Here is a 22,024-nt window from a genome sequence, read left to right as displayed (position 1 = left end):
CTAAGGGCATAATGCACATGAAACAAAAAGGGGTGTGAAACTGGCATCCACTAGACAAGGGTGATTGTGAATTAGGCCAATTTAAGTACTGCCACGTTGCCTTGGTTTTGGGCCAATTTAAACATCAAATATTAAGTATATCAAATGTTTATGTTATATAGCATATGATGTATCTAAAAAATGTATAATATAGGGTAAATTAGTGTACAAATAGAAAACAACCACTTTGTACCCTTTATTTGCCATGACATCATCTTTATATAAGTGATCATATCTTCCTTTGGGTTATATTTCTATGATTTTCTTTGAAAATTCAAAGAATAATGAAGGGTATAGAGGTCCATTTCATCAATTCTATCAAATTTTAATGTAGACTTATTGAGCAACTCAAGTTTGAGCTAAGATTGAGCCCAACCCAAGTGTATCAAATTTTGATCTATGTTAGGCTTGCATTGGGTAGATTGTGATTAGCCTCTATTATACATTTTTTTTTTCTTTTTCCTTCATTGGGATGGGGGGGGGGGGGGGGTTAGCCCATCTCAAGTACATCAAATTTCAATGTGGGTTAGGCTTGGATGGGATAAATTGGGCTTGTTCTAGATTCATGCATTAGGCCTAATTTTTAGGGTCAGGCCTAGAATGATCTTAAACTTGGATCATCCTTCCCGACTTACACTCCTAATCTTGGCTTAGGAATGGTATGGGATGTATAATTGTTATTGATGGATATAATGTGCTAAGGGCATAATGCACACCAAACAAAAAAGGGGTGTGAAAATGGCATGACAATGGTGACAGGCTTAGTAGTTATAAGTACTATAGGCATGGGGCTAGATTTATCGGAGTCAAGTTGCCTTGGTTTTGGGCCAATTTAAACATCCAATATTAAGTATATAAAATGTTTATGTTATATGACATATAATTTATGTAAAAAATTGTATAATATAGGGTAACTTATTGTACAAACAACCACTTTATACCCTTTGTTTACCATGACATCTAGAGGTGTAAATCGGATCGTGCCGCTTGCGGCCCGATTTTGAATCGGCTCAGCATGATGGAATGCGGGTCGTGCCAAGCACGACACAATCATGTAGGCCATGTTGGGCCGGCATGGCACGACTACATGTGTTGTGTTGTCCACGGCCAGTGTGCCGGCCTGATCCAGTACACGGCACAGCATGGCCCATGGGCGTGCAACAATCCAAGTGCACCTCACTTGAAAAACCTAGCCATTGGGGCCCTTGGGTGACCCTACAAATGGCTAGTTTCAGCTTTTTAGGGGGTTTTACAGAAATACTCCCTTGTTAACACTCGATTTTTGCTCGGTCTATCACTTGAACCTCCAATTTACCCTAAATTCCCAATCAGACCATTCCAATTCCCTCTGAAACACCTAAAAGGCCTAAAAAACCTAAATTCCCTTCGAGAGCCCTTAGACCCATTGTTAAACCTATCCAATATCAACCTGATGACCCTCGATCAACCACTATTTGCACCTCAAACCTCATATCAAACACTGCCATCAGACTCAAGGCCTCTCAAAATACCTATCCAGCAAATCTCAACTCAAAATTCCTTTGTTTACCCTATCATCAAACGAAGATTCCATTTCAGCCCCTGTTGTTAGCCTAAAACACCCACAACCTAAATCTCCTTGATTTAAACACATCTGAGCCAATAAAACCATATGATTGAGCCCTGGGCACACCAAAACACCTGACCATAAAGTTTCAATCCAAGATTCCCCCGTTTACCCCTTCATCAAACCAAGATTCCATTTCAAATCCTCTCGTTGACCCAAATTCCTACGATCTTGACTCCATTGAACCAATTAGACATTACCACTAGATCCCGGATACCCTAAAATACCCACTATAAAATTTTAACCCCAAATACCCTTGTTTGCCCCTACATCGCACAAAGATTATGTTTTGAGGCTCTAAATCGATTAAATTGCACCCTTTCCAGATCTGCCTGATCCCGACCCACTTGGCCCAATCCGACCCCACCAGTCAACTCAGAATGTCTAAAAACCCCATCCTGCCATATTTCAACCCAAAATACCCCTACTTGACTGTTTATCCAAAAATATTATATTTTGGCCAATCCTATTAGCCCGTACACACAAAACCAATCTCTGCGCTCAGATCCATCGCAACCCTTTGACCATTGACCCAGAACACCCACCATTGGATTAGAACCCCAGTCTGACTCCATTGAGCCCCTTATAAATAAAAGGGTAAATTTCTTAAACTACCCTTATGGTTTAGCAAATTGACTAAGTGTATCCTTACTGTTTGACAATTGACTAATGCTACCCTTACCGTTTCTGACAATTGATTAATACTTCCCTTACCGTTAACACCTCTTAATTTTCCGTTAACAAAAAGATAAAAGGACTATTTTACCCTTTAGATCTTCGTTTCTCTCTCTCTCTCTCTCTCCTTATTTTTCCTCATCGGCCTCTCCCTCTTTCTCTCTCCTTTTTCCCATCGTTGTTGGGTTCACAGAGTAATAGAACACAATTGTTGAATGTCGCAGTGGTCACCGGTCTTTAGAGAGCTTCAGTAGGACGAATAGGGGAGATCCGTCGCTGCTCTCTATCACTTGGTCCGGCCAACACATGAAAAAAAGAAGGGGAGATCCGCTGTTGCTCGATCTACTGCTTGGTCCAGCCAAAACACACAAGAGAAAAAAGGAGAAGGGGAGATCCGCCAGAAGTTGCTGGTGATAGTCATCCATATTTTTTGTGAGCATTAGGGGTGTTCACGGGTCGGGTTGGGTCGGTTTATTAGGGTTTTCCCAACCGACCCGACCTGGTCGGGTTGCTTGAGGTGGAAACCGAAACCGACCCACTGATTGGCCAAACCGACCTGGTCGGTTTGAGTTGGGTTGGGTCGGTTTCGGTTTTGCTCCTGTACAAAAGGACACCTAATTGAATTCTAATTGTAATTGCCTAATGGGTTGCCTATTTGGTGTAAAAGATTATAGAAAATTAGAAACTAGGATAGATTACCTATTCTAATTGTAATTGCCTAATGGACCTTCTAGTTTTAGTAGAAGACTAGTTATAGTTAAGTAGGAAACTGCTCAAACTATGAACTACCGAACTAGTAGAAGACTAGTTCGGTTCGGGTCGGGTTGGTTTTGGTTTTCACACAAGAAAACCGAAACCGACCCGATATATCGGTTTATATATTTGCCCAACCCGAAACTGACCGGTACTGATGAAAACCTGGCCGACTCGGGTTGGGTCGGTCCGGGTTGGTCGGTTTGGTCGGGTTGGGCATTCTTATGAACAGCCCTAGTGAGCATGTTGCTGAAACTGCCGTTGTGGGTATGTTGCCGAAACCACTGCTATTGACGAACAAAGGGTAAGAACAGAGAGAAGAGAGAGCTTGCAGCGGCGGTTGAAGAAATCGCCGCTTGCCTTCTCCTCCACTACACAAGCCACTTGATTTTAGGAAAAAAATGATCTCAGATCTACACAAACCACCTGTAGGTTGAAGAAATCGCAAGTAGTAGCAATGACGACCACCACTGTCTCTCTGAAGCTCTTTTCAGTTTGTCCTTCTGTCTGTGTGACGGTCATAGTGGAGCTTGCACTAGAGTTGATCAAAGCCCCGCTTCACATAATGGAGTGGTACACCTCTCAGATCCCCTGTTAGACTTTCATCTCTTGAGGTTTCCATTATTTTTCTTCATAGTGATTACTTTCATCTCTTGAGGTTTCCCCTTTTCTTACTTTTAATTTAATTGATGGATGGGGTTGATGGGGAGGATGAACTCCAATAACAATCTATTATAGCGGACAGCCTTGAGCTTCTTCCCATTGTTCCGCCTGTGCATCATCAAGGAATTGGTCAACCTCTCCACAATGGGGCACTGAGCCTTCTTGAACCTCTTCACAGAATACCTCTCCACAATGGGGCACTAATCCACCAAAGATATGTCACCAACCTGGACATCGTCCAAGGACCATCTGTTGAATAGCTTCACCTCTGGTTCATTGGCGTTCGCCATGGCTGCAGAGTGTCGGGCCGGGATCGGGTCGGGCTTTGACTCTTTATTAACAGAAAACTGTTAGGCCCGAGCCCGAGCCCGGCCCGACCAACGGGCCTATAACTTGGGCCCGAGCCCGGCCCTGATAAAAAGCCCGAAGCCTGACCTAATAAAAGAATTTCAAAATTTTCCCTATTCAAATGGACATTTTTTATTTTAATTTAGATGTTTTTCCCTTATTTAAATGAACAATGAGCCTACAAGTGAATCAATGACCTTTTCAAATCAAAAAAATTATTCAAATAGACATCACATAGGGTTTTTACTTAGTTTTAACTATAGGTCGGGCCGGGCCGGGCTATTTTGGCAAAGCCCGAGCCCGGCTCGAATTTTATGCGGGCCGGGCATTTTGGCCCGAGGTTAAGCCCACGGGCCAAAAAGCCTGTTCAAAACCGTCCGGGGGTTGGGCCGGCCCTTCGGACCACCCGGCCCATGGACAGGTCTAGTGATAAGACAAAGACAGAGACAGGGAGATGAATCAGAAACAACATACATTGGGAACAAGAACAAAGATGAGAAACCTTGCTACCTCTTCTGCTTCCTCCTATTTTCTTTCGTCAATGCAAATAATTGCTAGTGATGAGGTGGTAATTGCCATTGGAAATGGGAAGAAGCATAACACCATTTGTGGCTGGGACACATGTAAACAAATAGAAGATTGCTTCTTCAAATTACACTTTTCACGGCTTTCATTTTTTCTTGTTTCTGACAAAACAATTTGCCGCAGCGTGACGCATTCGATCGGGCTAACTATACAAGCACTAGGACGATTGAGTCGGCTTCGGACTTGAAGCCCCACAAAAAGAACTAGGCATAGAGCTTTAGTAGAGAGAGAAGTGATAAAAGAAATTCTTGTGATTAAAGCTCATAAATAGAAGTATTTATAATAGACATTGGTAGACTCGTAGAATAAAATAACTAAGTAATTCAGACTTGTAAAACAAGTAGGAAATGTGACTTGTCGTCCGATGTCAATGCCTTCGACGCCCACCGTTTGATGTCCACCATCATCCGAGGTCAGTTGGCATAAGGAGTCCTTCTAATCTTGAGCTGGCACCGGCTGGTTCGGTGGGTCCCGCGCTGGCCCTCCATCACAATTGATCTACGTAATTGTGCCATTCTTGTTTCGAAACGGACGACAATCTCGTATTGGCAGAGATAGTTAGAGAAAGATAGAGAGAGGTTGGAGGAGGAAGGGGACGAGAGTAATATTGGGTTTTTAAAATTTTAAATGTCACATGATGTCACAAACATACGGGTTTTGACGAAATATCAACGGTAAGAGTACAGCAAGACAATTGTCAAAATGGTAGGGATAACATTAGTCAATTTTCAAAGAATAAGGTACACTTAATCAATTAGCTAAACCATAAGGGTACTACCATAAATAATACCCAACTTAAGAGTTCGGCCCTAATGACCAATCGATGAAATCCCAATTTCGGGACTGTTCATCTTCTTCGAGTTCTCGACACCCGAACAGCAGCAGTGGCGAACAAGAATCCGGTTGTCTCCTTTCTCTCTCATTCTCTCTTGTTTTTCTCCGTCAATCCTTTCTCTCCTCTATCTCTCCTCTATCTCTCCATTCCATTTTCTCCTCTTCCCCTCATTCTCTCTCTTTCCTTTCCCCTGCATCGTCACCGCCGCTGCAACTTCAGCAGCGGATTTCCTTCCCTCTCACTCTTCTCTCTCTCTCTCTCTCTATCTCTTTCTCTCTCTCTCCGTTTCTCTACTCCCTAATCCCTTTCGCGACCTCTCTCTACGTCGCCCCCGACTGCCCCCGAAGGCCATTGCTATCTGAGACGGAGAATCCCCTGTTTTCATTTTCTTCATGAGTTGAACAAGAACAATGATTGATCTATCCTCATCAGGTTCCAAGCAAAACCCGCGCCAAGATGGTCTAACCTCTTCTTCTTGTTTTCGGTTGAAGTCACGCCATTGTCGATAGAAGAAAAGAACTCAGGAGCATGTTTCGGACTCAACCAATCCCCGATACTTTGTCATATTCGTCGTGTTGAACAAATTTCATTGCAGCAACCGGAGATCTCATTCTTAATAAACCGAGATACCCCCCATTGGAAGCTCGCCTTGCCTCTACCGACCTCCTGGTCACATTCCCCTATCATCGTGCCTACTCGAAGATTAGCAATCCGACACAAAGATTGCTGAGATCTCCGGTTTATATCGTCCGAAATCAAGCTGAAATCCTAACAAAGTACCCTGTCATCTAATTTGGCTGCACCTAGATTGTGACTTCTTCTCTTGATAAACTTCTTCCTCTTGGTTTCCTTTTTCCATGTTAGATCTCACCATGTGTTATTCAAATAAGCCTTTGTCGGAACAACTTTGAAAGGTTATTCTATTCACACGTTTAAATGGAGTCTGATGAGGGTGATTTGGCCCGACCTAGTAAAAAGGGGACATGTGGACACGACCTGACCAAGAGATGACAGTTTAGCCCGACATGCCTAGTTCGCAATAGTTGAGCTTGGACACCAAACCACTTCGGTATTAAGTCACCTCGGTCCCAAGGCACTTCGGCATTTAGTCTAGTTCGGAACTAAAAAGTACTAGCTCAGGGATTCTGACTCAGACCACTACGTGACGACCCCGGAAATCTCTCCAACAGACCCCGAACCTCGCGGGATCACACCGCATAATGGCAAGCCTTATCTCCTCCCCACCCGGTTCGGGAGGAATTGATAAGCCTTATCAGTTGGTAACGTTATCCTCCAATTAAAGCGAAAACGGATCCCATCATGACGAAGATCCCGTAACCGATCCGCAAAACCCCTCGACTCAGCTATATAAAGGCTCCAACTCCGATGGCCCAAAGTATGCGTGATTTCTCTGCTCTCTAGCTCTCTATACTCTCAAAGCTATTCAGCTCGCAACTTCTATCTAACTTAAGCATCGGAGTGACCTCGTCGGGTTAGCCACCCCGGGTTCTCTGATCTTGTCTTGCAAATCCATCTAGCTCGCCATCTGATTGGAAGCCAAATTATCCTCCAGCAGGGAGTAGTCAGATTGCGCAACATCAATTGGCGCCGTTTGTGGGAAACGCTACAAAAATCCTTCTCCACAATCAACAACTTATCTGAAATCAATGGCATTTTCCAGTCACGCCGGACAGAGCATTGAAATGAACGTCTCTGGGGGGCAACCTCAGTTGCCATTAGTGTGCATTGGTCAGTTCACCATACTACTTACTGCGGCTGGGATCCCAACACTGACCGTGCCACAAAGTGCTACACAGGTAAATGCCTCACTCCCTCAAGTCGTGGGCATGACCTTCGCTGAACCGTCTACGGTTCCCCCCGGAGTCGGGCAGTCCCAGTTCGATGACCTGGTACATTGCGTGCAGGCCATTTAGGTCCAAATGCAATAGGCCCAACAATTCCAGCAATACCAGCAATAGATGTTCTACCAGTTCTACTAGCAACAGTTCCCTCCACTGCTGCAAAGCCAGCAACCAGTTCCACCATAACACCCAGCATCTTAGTGGAACCGATCTCACGTGCAGGGCATCACTCGATCTCCCCACCGAGGCGAGGAGACTTCTCAGGTTCCAGTCCCTCCCAGGAGCCAAGTCTCACCTCGTGGGAGGAGAGACGGGGACATCACTCCGCCTGCTTTGCAAGACAACCTCGAAAACATGTCCGGAGACACTCAGCCTGCCAGAGCCATTCTTCCTCGGTGTTTGCATCAAGAAGGTGGTTTGCTCGCAGGTAACGGATTCGGGGTTCTGGCTGCGAACTCAAGGCAAGGCCCTTCCATCCATCGCAGTCAGTCTCAACATCCAGGGAATCAAGAGCTACCTCGCGGCAAAACAGTACCAGACCACACAGAGGTTAGCAGCACCATTGCAGAACAGATGAAGAAGTAGCAACGAAGGAGTCGCAAGGCATGCCGAACTTCAGCCCAGAACAGCCAACTCGCGAGGCCAAACCAGCAAGAACAGATTAAAGGTAAAGAAGAGGCGAGCTCAGTAGCCACAAAGACCGCTCCTCTCCTCTCCGGGTCATCCCCTCTGTCCTCCGAGCTGTTGGCGACCTCGATGCCCAAAGACTTCAAAATGCCTCCCCTCGACAAGTATGACGGATCTTTTGATCCTAATGACCATGTAGATTCCTTTCAGCCCTAGATGCACCTAGCTGGGGCTGATGAGTCCTGCATGTGCGTGGCTTTCTCCAACACATTTAAAGGAGTAGCTCGCACATGGTACCGAAACCTCGTGCTAGAAACAATCAAGAATTGGGCGCAGTTCATGGAGTTGTTCACCTCACGCTTCATCACCAGCAAGAAGTACCCGAGGTTCCAAGAAAGCCTCCTCAATGTAGTTCAAAGAGAAGGGGAGTCCATCAGAAGCTACATCAAACACTTCAATGACACCTGCCTGCAGATCCCTGACCTAGACCCAGCGGTGAGGCTCATGACAGCAAAGAAGGGCATAACTCATAGGGAGTTCAAATGGCATGTAGTGGCCAACAAGCCGAAAGACATCACATAATTCTTCAAGCTCGCTGATCAGTTCATCAAGACTGAGGAAGAGATGAATCAGAGGACCGATAATCCAGTAGAAAAGAGAAAAAAGAGAAGGTGACAACACAAGTAATGACGGGAATAAGTGAAGAAAGAGTAAGTCCCCGACCAGAGGAGGAAATAAGTTCGGGAGCCGATCTCCTTTGTGATCTCGCAAGTCAGGTCGGCGTTCCAGAACTCCGCCTGTTGAAAGGACGAGCTATACACCCCTCAATGCGAAGCGAGGAGAAATCCTGGTGGCAATCAAAGACTCCTCCTATGTCAAGTAGCCACCTTGCTTGAGGGGAGATCCCGCCACCAGGAACAGGAACGTCCACTGTCACTTTCACAAAGACCACAAACACAGTATCGAGAACTGAGGAAACCTCCGCGACGAGATCGAGGAGCTCATCCGTCGTGGGTATCTAAAAAATTTTATACAAAGATAAGAAAGAAACCAAGCAAATCAGCAAACAGACCGGTAGGGGGACCAGAGAAGAAACGCTCCCGAGTCCAATAATAGGCAGAACGAATAGCCGCCATGATAACTGCTCGAGGAGAGACCGATCCACGGAGTAATCAATATGATTACTGGTGGGTCCATCATCGCGGGCTACACTTCGGCAGTAGGTCGAACTTCAGTTTGCGAATTAGAAAACGAGGAGTAGAACCCGCCGAAGTGACCCAGACTTGAAGACCCTATCTACTTCACGGAGGATGATGCGTGCGGGATCCAATATCCTCATGATGATGCCTTGGTGATAAAGCTGAGGATAAATGATTTCGAAGTCAAGTGCGTTCTAGTGGACTTGGGTAGCTCTGCCGGCATTCTGTTCAAGGACGTCTTCGACAAGCTCCAGCTCCAGCAAAGCGACCTTAAGCCAACGGATACCCCCTTGGTAGGCTTCAGCGGCGAGGAAGCCAGACCTCTAGGGTGAGTCAAAATACCCGTAGAGGTCGGCACGTGGCCAAATATTGTAAGGTTCGAGCACACATTCTTAGTGGTCACAACTCCTTCCCTATACAATGCCATAGTAGGTCGGCCCATTACGCACACACTTCGTGTGGTAGTATCCACCTACAACTTGGCAATGAAGTTCCTTACAGACTATGGAGTAGGGGTTGTGCGAGGCGACCAGCTCGAACCTCGCAAATGCTACGTTGCCGCCCTCAAGGGGAAAGCCAAGCTAGCGGCTGACATCGAGCTCGAGCGACCTACGAAGTATGCCGAGGAGCGAGCTACATCGATAGAGGAGACGGTTCATATCCCGGTCTCAATAGATGATCCAGCTAAGACCCTCTAGATTGGCGCTTCGATCGAGGAACCACTTCGCTCTCAGCTGGTAAGTTTTTTACTTAACAATTTAGATGTATTTGCATGGTCCACAACAGAAATGCCTAGAATAGATTCTAAAGTTCTAACTTGCAAACTAAATACTGATCCCTTAGTTTGGCCTGTTAGACAGAAAAAAATGCAACCTCACCCTAGAGCGCTGGAGGATAGTCGATGAAGAGGTCGGGATAGCGGCAGACTTCATCAGTGAGGTCCATTACCCGAGCTGGGTAGCTAACTCAGTTCTGGTAAAAAAGGCCAATGGTAAATGGCGCATGTGCGTCGATTTTACCAACCTGAATAAAGCCTGCCCAAAAGATTGTTTCCTGTTGCCCAAGATCGACCACCTAGTGGCTGCGACCTCAGGGCATGAGTTGCTGACCTTTCTGGATGCGTACTTGGGTTACAACCAGATCAGGATGGACCCTGCCAATGAAGAAAAGATGGCCTTTGTAACTGAGCTCGGACTGTATTGTTATAAGGTTATGCCCTTCGAACTAAAAAATGCTGGGGCAACCTTTCAAAGACTTGTAAACAGGATTTTTGAGCCGTTAATCAGCAACAAAGTTGAATGCTATGTAGATGATATGGTTGTTAAGACCCAATTTTCAAAATTTTTATTAAATGATTTGCAAAATGTTTTTGAAATTTTACAAAAGTACAACATGAAGTTAAATCCTAACAAGTGTGTCTTCGGGGTCACCTCGTGTAAATTCTTGGGCTACATAGTCAACCAACGTGGCATCGAAGCCAACCCAGAGAAGATAAAGGCCATCTTAGATATGAGAGCACCTCGCAAACTAAAAGAGGTTCAGAGGCTGAATGGTCGCATAGCCACTCTGAGCCGTTTTATGTCTAAGTCGGCAGATCGCTGCCTACCTTTCTTTAAGGTTATAAAGAAAAGTAAAGACTTCGAGTGGAACGCGGAGTGTCAGCTCACATTCTACGAGCTAAAAAGATACTTAGCTAGTATCCCGGTTTTGACCTGACTCGAGGAAGGGGATATTTTAAAGTTGTAGCTCTCCGTGAGTGACGAGGTGGTCATCTCGATACTAATAAAAGAGGTAGATCGGGTCCAACAACCCATATACTATTTTAGCAAGGTTTTGCAGGATGTTGAAACATGGTATCCGGAGATCGAGAAGCTGGCGTACGCGCTAGTCATAGCAGATCGGAAGCTTCATCCATACTTCCAAGCTCACACCATCATCGTCCTCACCAACAAGCCTTTGAGACAGATCTTGTTCAAGCCCGAGGTGTTTGGTAGATTGACCAAGCCTTGGTCGATTTCATGGCAGAATACATGTTCAACACTGCAATCCCCGAGATGGACGAGCTCGAGCACACAGAGAAAACTTTAACCAGTGCAACACCAATCCTGATTAGAGCAAGTCCGACCTGGGACGAGGAGCCCTGGATCCTCCATGTTGATGGCTCGTCCAACCATCAAGGAAGTGGTGCGGGGATAATTCTGTACAGTCCAAGTGGGGTGAAGTTGGAATATGCGCTCCAATTTGGGTTCACAACATCCAACAATGGAGTAGAGTACAAGGCATTAGTAGTCGGGCTCGCTTTCGCAAAGGAAGTGAAGGCTAAGCATCTCATCATATGCAACAATTCCCAACTCATGGTCAATCAAGTCAGCGGCGAGTATGAAATCCACGACCCCACCATGGCTGCTTATTTGGCCAAGGTCAGAGAGGTTCTACGCGGCTTCACATCTTATTTCATCAGGCAGATCCCATGATCTGAGAACGCTGAGGCCGATGCCTCGTCTTGGTTAGCCAGCACAAGCAGCAACACCATGCGGGCCGTGTACATAGAGGACCTACCTCGACCTAGCATTCTCGGGGGGGAGGGGGGGCTGGAGAGGTTGCTTCTGTAGCACAGGCAGGCCGAGCTGGATTGATCCACTCACAGATTATCTGCTTCACGGGACCCTCCCTACAGATCGCAATGTAGCCTGAAGGGTAGAGCGCTTGTCGGCTAAGTACGTCATTATAGATTGACAACTGTATAGGAGATCTTTCACGCTCTCCTACTTGCGTTGCTTGTGACCCTCAAAGGCTTGTGCGGTGGACACTTGGGGGGCAGGGCTCTCGCCCAGAAGGCGCTACGACAAGGTTACTACTGGCCCACAATGAAGGCAGACGCAATCGAGCTCATCAAGAAGTGCGACAAATGTCAGAGGCATGCCAACATCCACCACCGACTTGCTGCCGACCTCAAATACCTCACCAATCCATGGCTCTCCGCATAGTGGGGAATCGACATATTTGGCCCATTCCCACCTGCGACAGGACAGAGGAGGTTTCTGGTGGCAGCAGTGGATTATTTCACGAAGTGGGTGGAAGCGGAACCCCTAACGACGATCACGACCCGCAACATACAAAATTTCTTATGGAGGAATATAGTATGTTGCTTCGGGCTACATCGGGTACTCATCTCCGACAACGGAAAGCAATTCGAGGACATCAAGTTTCAGAATTGGTGTACCGAGATGGGAATACAACAAAACTTCACCTTGGTGGCACACCCCTAGGCAAACGGGCAAGCGGAAGTCACCAACAGAGCCATACTCCATGGACTGAAAGCTCGCTTAGCCCGAGAAAAAGGACTGTGGGTGGACGAACTGCCCAGTGTGCTATGGGCCTACCAAACCACTATCAAGACTGCCACGGGTGAGACTATCTTCAATCTCACTTATGACACAAAAGCGGTGATCCCAGCAGAGATCGAGGTGCCTATGCTACACTTGGAAGCCTACGACGAGGAGACAAATGATGACGAGCTCCGTACCAACCTACACCTGGTGGAAGAAGTATGAGATCTGGCATACATCTGGACTGCAACCTACCAATAGAGAGTAGCTCGTTACTATAACGCCCGGGTCAAAAAGCGACACTTCCATGTCGGCGACCTGGTTCTTCGAAAGGTTATGGTACCTAAGCCTAGTGTTGGTAAGCTCGGGCCAAACTGGGAAGGTTCGTATCGAGTAAGATAGCTATTCGGGGAAGGTACGTACAAGCTCGAGACCTTGGAAGGGAAGCAAATACCTCGAGCGTGGAACTGGAGAGAGGACTGCAAGTCACTCCCAGAAGCCTAAGGGCCATGATGCCGAGCTGATATAAGACCTTGGCACTATGATAAGTCCCAGTCGCCTCTTCGGCATGGGCGCACAAATCCTAGTCGCTTCTTCGGCATGGGTGGATAACTCCTAGTCGCCTCTTCGGCATAGACAGACAAGTCCTAGTCGCCTCTTCGGCATAGGCAAATCAGCCCTCATGCCTAAGGTATAGACAGCTCGGGTACAAACCCTATGACGTCTAGCCCACCTCGGCGTATAACGATAGGTTGATCCCATTCGAGGTCAAGCCCGGTGGCACAACCCTAAGGGACAACCAACACCTAAGTAGCCCGTGAGCAGACAGGTCGGGTATATACCCTACGATGTCCGCTCACCTCGACGTACAATAGTGATAAGTTACCCCTACTCGGACTCTAGCTTGTTAACTCGACTCTTCGGGGTAACCAACACTTAGAAAAATTTCTTCAATATCTCTACTCCTATTTGGTTTAGTTCGCCAGTTTGGGAGTTGCTCATACTTGGAAACTTTTGCACAAAAATAGTCAAAATGTTTTCATTTCATTGATGTAAAAATTTTTGAGTACAAAGGAAAAACTTTCACTATAAGCCGAGCTCGGAGGCCCGGGGTATACATCATAAGGGTCCAAGAGAAGAGGCAAAAATTATGCATCCGGACTGCCAGGCAGGTCGGTCTCCATATGATCCTCCTCCACGTCCTCTCGACCTGATGGGCCCGCCTCTGGGACTTCATCGTCACTTTCCTCTTCGGAGGAGTCAGGCTCTTCATTCGCTGCCTTCGCCACCTCGGGAGTAAGGTTAGACATAGAAACAACTCCAAGTTCTAGTTTGGGGAACTGCTGCCGCATCAGATATTTACACAACTTGAAGTCATAACGATAAGAGCTCGATCCATACTCGACCTGGAGGTTGTGGAACTTCGGAGACTCCTTGAAGTTTTCAATGGCGTGCTCCCTCTCTTCATCTCGTGCCTCTTGAATGGCAGTGTCGAAAATCTCAGTGCGCTCTTCGATCGTCGCTTCAAGGTTTTCGACCTTGCGTTGGAGCTTCTCCTTCTCCTCAGTCAGTTCCAGGATCAACTCCTGTTGACTCCGAGCTTCCTTCTTAGCCTGATGAATCTCACCCCGAGCTATGTCCAGCTCATGGTAAAGCTTCTGTGCCTTCTCCTCGGCTTCTCGAGCTTGCTTCAGCCGGATCTCGGACTAGTAGACCAATGAATGAATGGCGGAGTTCACCTAACAAAGGAAACAAAGGTAAGTACACTTAATAAAAACATACAAGGAAACAAAGTGTAAGGTAAGAATACTCACCACCATGCAATAGCTGGCAGCCCGACCTCCGAGCTGACTTGTAGGCATGTCGGCCAACTCCGTGACCTCGGCAGGAAAAACGACGTCCTTACTCTTGAGAAGCCCAAGCTGTGGGGTCATTATACTTTCCTTCGGGAGCTGGGGCCTGGGCACGGGAGTGCTCTCCGGTTCATGAGGTAGAACGTCTTCGCCCGGGTTTTCGTCTTGGTCCACAATGGGAGGTTGAGGACGGACCTCCTCCTCCGGAAGCACGGCAGAGATCGGCTCCGATGCAACGACCTCGGGCGGAACGGGGGCAGAAGGACCGGCCTCCCGGCAAGCCTTCTTTGAGGCCTTCCTCTTCTTCCCTCTCTGGAAGCTCTTCAGAAGGTTCTCTGCATCGGCCTCCAGCATGGCTATTGCAAGAGGAAAAGAAAAGGTTAGTCACGAACTAAAGAAAATTCGAAGTAAACAAGTACCAAGGTGGAGGCCAACCAGGAGGGCTCAGTCTAGCTCGTACAAGCTTCTCCTCAGCCGAGAAATCTCTCATCTCCAGGCCGAGGTCCCTCCAGGAGTTAACAACCGCCCTAGTCTCTGCGTCTAAGCTTACTCCGGGATCTTTGATAGCCACCCTCCAATGAGTCGAGAAGGGCCACCCCTCAGGATTCCAAACAAAAAAGTATCTCCTCTTCCAGGCCGGTACTTTGTTCGGGCTATTGAACAGGATTTTAAACTCGGGCCGATGAGAGATGTAGTAACTTTGTCGGACGTCCCCACGCAAACAAGTGGAGTTCTTTTTGATCGAGCAGATTGAACTAAAGATGTCTAAGGACAGAGGTCGGTTGTATTCGTGGAACAGGGAGATGGTACCTACTATGGTCTGGATAGAGTTCGGGTGTAGTTGGTCGATGGTGATGTCAAAAAACTTGATTATTTCTATAATAAATGGATGGAGCGGGAAGCGCAGCCCGGCTACAAGTTGCTCTTCGAAAACCGTGAGCTCATGTTGATCGTGAGCCCAAGGGTTTTGACCTAAAGGAACGCTAAAAACTAGGCTATCAGGGAGACGGTAACGAGCTACCAAAGACAATAGCCTACCCGAGGTCATGGTCGAAGGACCAAAGTCATCCGAATCCTGACCCCGAGAAGAAGATGGGACCTCCTCTCGAGCTTTGGGCTCCTCAGGCCGAGATGGCCCAACTACAGGTAAAGAGGTTTCCTCTAAGGGGCGAAGGGGGGAGCTACCTAGTGAGGAGTTGACCTCGCCAGCGGGAGCCAAGGACTGCACCTTAGCACTCTCGAGCTCACTAGAATCGCCAAGAAGCCTATTAATGCTAGCACTAGACATGTTAAAACAGGGACAAGAAAAGAGAACAAACTAAGAAAAGACGAACTCACCAAAAGGAGAACGACCTCGGAATACAAAGAAGGAAGTAGCGAGCTGAAGGACTCTGATGCGATCTCGGGAGAGCTCAATCACAGGATTTTTGGCGAGGAAGAAGGGTTCCTCGACCCCCTATTTATAGTTCACCGCGAGGCGATCAATGACTGAGACTTGCTCGATCCAACGACTCTCATGAAAACCGATTGCACGACGCCCGATGACAAAATCGGTTGAGCGCGTTTTTGACATCTGCAGAGTCAATAAACAACGTGACGTCCGCGCGTACACCTGACGCGACCTGGGTTATTGCTGGTTAAACCAGAAGTTCGAATAGGTCCGACCAACCGATCCACTTGAACTCGTCATGAACTCCCCGCACTGGGTCGAAACCCCTGTCTCAGGGAGTGGGGGGCAATTGATGAAGAGTGATTTGGCCCGACCTAGTAAAAAGGGGACACGTGGACACGACCTGACCAAGAGATGACAGCTCAACTTGACATGCCTAGTTCGCAACAGTTGAGCTCGGACACCCAACCACTTCGGCATTAAGTCACCTCAGTCCCAAGGCACTTCGGCATTTAGTCCAGTTCGGACCTAAAAAGTACCAGCTTGGGGATACCGACTCAGACCACTACGTGACAACCCCGGAAATCTCTCCAGTAGACCCTGAACCTCGTGGGATCACGCCACATAATGACAAGCCTTATCTCGTCCCCGCCCGGTTCGGGAGGAATTGATAAGCCTTATCAGTTGGTAACATTATCCTCCAATTAAAGCGGAAACGGATCTCATCGTGATGAAGATCCCGGAACCGATCCGCAAAACCCGCGAGGACTCAATTACTTTTAACTAAAAAGTACCAGTGGAACCGATCCTCAATTACTTTTAACAAAAATGTTTATTTTCCAAATTTTCTCTTCATATGAATCACTACCCCAAACTCTTCCAATCTATTTTCTGAAATTGATTTATTTTCCAAATTTGCCCTTCATATTAATCATTCAAAGGTAAAGCTACAACTTTAAATTCTTTTTCTTTTTGCTGTTCATAAAATTTGTATTATTGTTTTTTTCCATAAAAACTAGTCTCAATAGTAATTGTATGGGTATTTTGGACATTTTCATTTAATATTCTACTAGAGGACATCTACTTGCAACTCTATTAAAAAGTTCAGGGGAAATGATTGCAATTACTAAACTTCAGGGGAGATTTTAGCAATTTGCCCTAAATATTATCTTAATATATATATCTGGATCAGTAGCACATACAGTGAACACATTGAGTAAACACTCGGTAAATATTGAGTGCTAACTAAAAGTGTGCTTACAAGGAGTATGCCTTCTAGATCCAGATTCACATATTTGTGATGGCCATCACTGTGAATTGTTTTCTAATCCGTGAAATCTAAAAACAAATCGATACCATCTTGTTTGAAAAAAAAAATGGTGCTTAAAATACAAATACACACACACAAAAAAAAAAAAAACATGTTCTTAATTAGATGTTTTTTATTCCTGAAAAAATGGCTTATTGAATTTCTAGTTTAATTTTCATCTAGTGATTCGATATTATGTTTCATAAATAAATCAATGGTGGATCCCCCACACAGTCCATAGAAACTGTAAAATGAAATATCTTGCAGCAGTTATGAGTAACTAATGTGAAATCTCATCCACTAGTTATCAGGAGCCCTACTCTCTGATTAGTTTCTCTTCATTTATCAATAAAAAATAAAGGGTTTTCTTCAATGATAATGGTGCTTAACTGCTTTATTAATTTATGACAAGATGTATCATGGGGTCAAATGAGAGCCTCAGCCTCTTAGTTGAAATATGCAAGTGAGTTGGAGGAACCAAGGGACATTAATTGAACCTGGCCCCTGGTTTGCTTGGATTGAGTAAAGCAGGGTGGCAGCCATTATTTGGATCGAATTGGGTTGAATTTGGGTGCTAGGTCCACGTGGCTCCAATCTCATGAAGAGATGGTGAGTGTGGAGGTAGTCGGTAGAGAAGACCACCGTCTTACAACATTTAATAAAGCTTTGCATTCATACCGTGTTGCCAACTTCAAACCTAATCACCTTCTAGTTTCCTCTTCCCTTCTCTTTATACCTTCTGACCAATTAAAACTAAATTTTATAACAAGATTAGATTAGAGCTTGTTTGGTAGAAGCTTTACCTGTTCCACCATACGAGAAGGTTAGTTAAGATTGACAATTATCATTGCTTTTTTACTAATACAAGTTATCTATTCTTAATTAGAATTGCCTTGCTTAGTTGATGGTTGACTTTCATTAATTACCTTATTAATAGTGTACGTCGCTTTATCCCTTTAATTGGTCAACTAACTAATAACTGATAGTGGATATTCTGGGTAGGCACCACTTTTACAAGGAATTTTTTTAAACAAAACTTTTACAAGGAAAAGTACCCTAGAATTAATGAGGTTACATGGACCCACATAGATATACAAGCTAGCCAATCAAATTAATGCCTTGCCCATGAATTATGTGTTATAGTATGTTATTCTTAAGGTTTATTTGGTATGTTTTTTTGTACGGTCTTTCATTTGTTTATAAGTTGGGTAAATCAATTTTTGGTTTATTTTCGTTTGGCTTGTGGAAGATGTATTTGTCAAAAGCCAAAGTACCAAAAAAATACGAAAAATCTATTTTGGACTGATTTTTAGAAACTCCAAATGAAGCTTTTCGTGCCTTTTTACGTTTTATTCTTGCACGGAAAAACACATAGCGAGTCATGTATCTACCAAATGTGCTTCAAACTATTCTGATCTTTTAACTGTCGAAACTATCAAAAGATCTTCCAAAAAAAATACACCAAACGGGCCCTTACTTTGCCATGGCCTGAAACCATACAATCTTGTAACTCTCATGTGGGCCGTGGCCAGATCATTTTTATCTATGACCCACTGGACCTACAACATGGAATCATGGGCCAAGTCCCAAAGCCTTTACCTTGGAGGACTGATTCCAGAAAAAACCAGCCATCCTTAATTCTTGTTTTTTGTCAACCATCAGTTAGCAAGGGACAACCAGTCATAATCTACGCCATGAATCATGCACTGGCGTGGGCCTCTAAGCCCACTGTTTTTGGTGGCTTCTTGCTTGCTGGGGCCTGCTTCCCCCTGTTTGCCCAGCAAAAAAGGAAGGAAAACAGAGCTTTGTCTTGTTCTTTTCCCCTAAAATAAGAGAATACAATGAAACCTCATGTAGATAGCTTATTACACTTGAAATAATAAGCAAATAAAACAAAACTCAATTTTGATATCCCCTCCCCATGTGGATAATTAAGAAAGCAAGAAACCCAAAGAAAAAAAATGTGAATCATTTCCCAAGTCTAACTATATATGATAGTTAAAGCAATATCTGATCCAAAAACCAAAAGTCCAACAAGGTGTATCCAAATTGCAGGCTTGGGGTGCTTCATCTACCAAGTCAAAGAAGATGACATGAAGCTAGCGGTGCAAAAATGAAATGGTCTCTACTCTCTAGTTAGGGGATCTGCTCTGCTCTGCACGCTTTTATGAGCTTAAGCTTACCAAACAGTCCTTTAAATATCTAGGTATAGCAGCCACAAGTCCACACAACGATCCTTGAACTTGATCCGGTTAACCCACCGGAATCTGCCCTTGGCTTGACCTGTGGTTTAAATTTTAGGCAGCAACCAGCGTCACCGGATTGGCCTTGTCAAGGCTCAGATATATTTTTCCGGTCTTGGCCGACTCATGAATCCTACCCATTTTCATCTCTAAACCATCAACTATTAATTCTTGAACGAAGTCGTCACATGGTTTGATGGGTTCTTTGTATACAGAGTTTGAAGATTAGATAGGGTCATTCCATTATGTTCAAAGAGCAACGTCACTGAGGCTGCTATATTATATACCTTCACAATAAACAAACTGGATAAATGGATATAATAATCTTAGAAGTGTATTTAAGAGAGAGAGAGAGAGAGAGAGAGAGATGGGTTGCTGTTTGTCTTGCAGATCATCGTCTTCATAAGTAACAGACTCGATATGGTAATCTCTTCTGTGTTCATTTTTTTTTGAGAGAGAGAGAGACAGGCTGCTATTTGTCTTGCAGATCATCGTCTTCACAAGTAACAGACTGCATATAGTAATCTCTTCTGTGTTCATTTTTTTTGAGAGAGAGAGAGATTGGTTGCTGTTTGTCTTGCAGATCATCGTTTCCACAAGTAACAGACTCGCTCGATATACAAATCTCTTCTGTGTTTATTTGAGAGAGAGGAGAGAGAGATGGGTGGGTGTTTGTCTTGCAGATCATCGTCTTCCTTCGATGGAATAAGAGTGGTTCACCAGAATGGTTTCGTGGAGGAGTTCGATTATCCGGTGACAGTGAGCGAGATCACGGGAAAGCCACCAAAGCACTTCGTCTGCACCATGGCTCAGCTCCACTCCTTTGGCTCAAAACCAGCACTGGCCCCCGACACTCAGCTTCAACCCGGCCAGCTCTACTTCGTATTACCTTTCTCCGTGTTTCAGTCCGATGCCTCTCCCGTCGACCTCGTCTCTCTGGCCACAAGGCTCACAGCGATCGCCAAACGCGGCGTCTCCGCCTCCGATGCTAGACACCCAGAAAACAGTCCTATGTCGAGGCTTAACATCTCCGCCGGTTTCAGAAGTAATTCCGCGCCTGCAAGTGCTAACTCGTTCTGGGACCGAGTCACAAGCAGTGTGGCACAAGAGGCAGATCTAGCGGCTTATCGGTGTCAAACGTCAACTACGGCTCGGTCGTGGAAACCCATCCTTGAGACCATCAACGAGAAATCATTCCATCGTTGTGAATCGGATTTACAGAGCAAGCGGTTCGAGGTAACGACTCAGTAGCTGATCTGATATCCGTGTTGATTATGTATGGAGCTCGACTCTAAGGTGGGATAAGATATTGACTCAATGCTGGAGTCATTGTGATGCCAAGCGATCCGAGTCGACGATGTAGATCGGTTCCGTGGTTAGGTATTGTCTATTGACTCAGTTTGGGCAGAAAATTTTCAAGTGGCATATCACGTGTGGCCATGTGGGATGGGAAACACTATACTTGACCATTGGATTCCCCGTTTTCTATCTTGGGCCCTGCTGTGTAGTTTTCTTAACCTGTACACCATGACCTCTTGCGTGTATGATGATGTCAGAGGCAAATGATTTGATTTGATGGTATAATTAACACTAAATTGCAATCTGTACCTCACCTTCTGACAGGGGACGATGGTTTTGGATTTTAGTCATTTGAACGTAATTTAGCTAATTCTTGGGATTTTGGTTCAATCTGTTTGTTTTTTATTTACATGGAATGTTGATTCTGTACAAATGGAGATTTGAATCCATTGAAAACTAATACCTATCTCATGCATGTGAGTGTGTAAATGGACTAGTTTTGGGTTATACCACATCCAAATCAAAATCAATTATTGGATGGACCAACATATTGAATAGGACCATCCAGACTTGGTCCCAAGTATTTAGTGGTTTGGATCGGACTTAGTCCATTTCTAATGATTTTTATTGGATTGGGTCAGATTGAATCAATATGGATCAGGTTTGGATTGGTATTATCCAATGTTAAGTTTGAGAATGCTTAAAAATAAGTATTTATTCAAATAGCACTTATTTTGGGCCGGGATCACACATCAATAAGTATTTATTTGTGTTTGGAAAATAAGTATTTATTATGAGAATAAATATTTTTAGAGAAGCTTAAATTTTGGGTTTATTTTTAAGTGCTTATTTATTTTCTGACTTATTTTGACCCGCCATATCATTTTAAAATTACCTATACCATCCCTATTTAAATAAGTGCTTTTTCACCAAAAGCTCATAAGTACTTATTAAAATAAACATTTGTTTTTTAGCACTTATTCAACAAGTACTTATTTTTTTTAAATAAGCACTTTCAAACTTGACCTAAAATAAAAGCAATTTGAATAGATTGAATTGTCCAGACATTAAATTAGATCAGTCCAAAGTATTCATCGGATCAGATTGGACTTGATCCATCTATAATGGAATTCATATTGGACTAGATCAGATTATACCAAATCTGATTCAACTGACAACCCTACGAGTGTGAAGGAGATCGGATGGCTCAGAAGCAACATCATATGTAGGGAATAGGACTGGCAATGGGGCGGGGCGGGGACAGGGAGCCTCTCCCCATCTCCATCCTCGTGAAAATCCCCATCCTCATCCCCGCTAACAGGGACAAGGTTATCCCCATTCCCCATAATTTTTTTATAGTGTTAATAATTTTGTTTTTTTTAAATAAAAATAAAATAATTAAAATTTAC

The 22,024-nt window shown here is 44.9% G+C and overlaps 1 long non-coding RNA gene across 1 annotated transcript; it reads left to right on the top strand.

Annotated features, from left to right (window-relative positions):
• The first annotated feature begins 18,979 nt into the window (after positions 1-18,979).
• Positions 18,980-20,982, top strand: LOC104611744 (uncharacterized). Its single transcript, XR_016079256.1, has 2 exons — positions 18,980-19,739; positions 19,900-20,982. It is a non-coding gene; the product is annotated as an uncharacterized LOC104611744 (long non-coding RNA).
• The last annotated feature ends 1,042 nt before the right edge of the window (positions 20,983-22,024 follow it).

This window comes from Nelumbo nucifera, chromosome 8 (genome assembly GCF_055504915.1).
Source record: "Nelumbo nucifera cultivar China Antique chromosome 8, China Antique-T2T, whole genome shotgun sequence".
NCBI classification, from domain to species: domain Eukaryota; kingdom Viridiplantae; phylum Streptophyta; class Magnoliopsida; order Proteales; family Nelumbonaceae; genus Nelumbo; species Nelumbo nucifera.
This window is presented reverse-complemented; position numbering and strand designations above follow the sequence as displayed.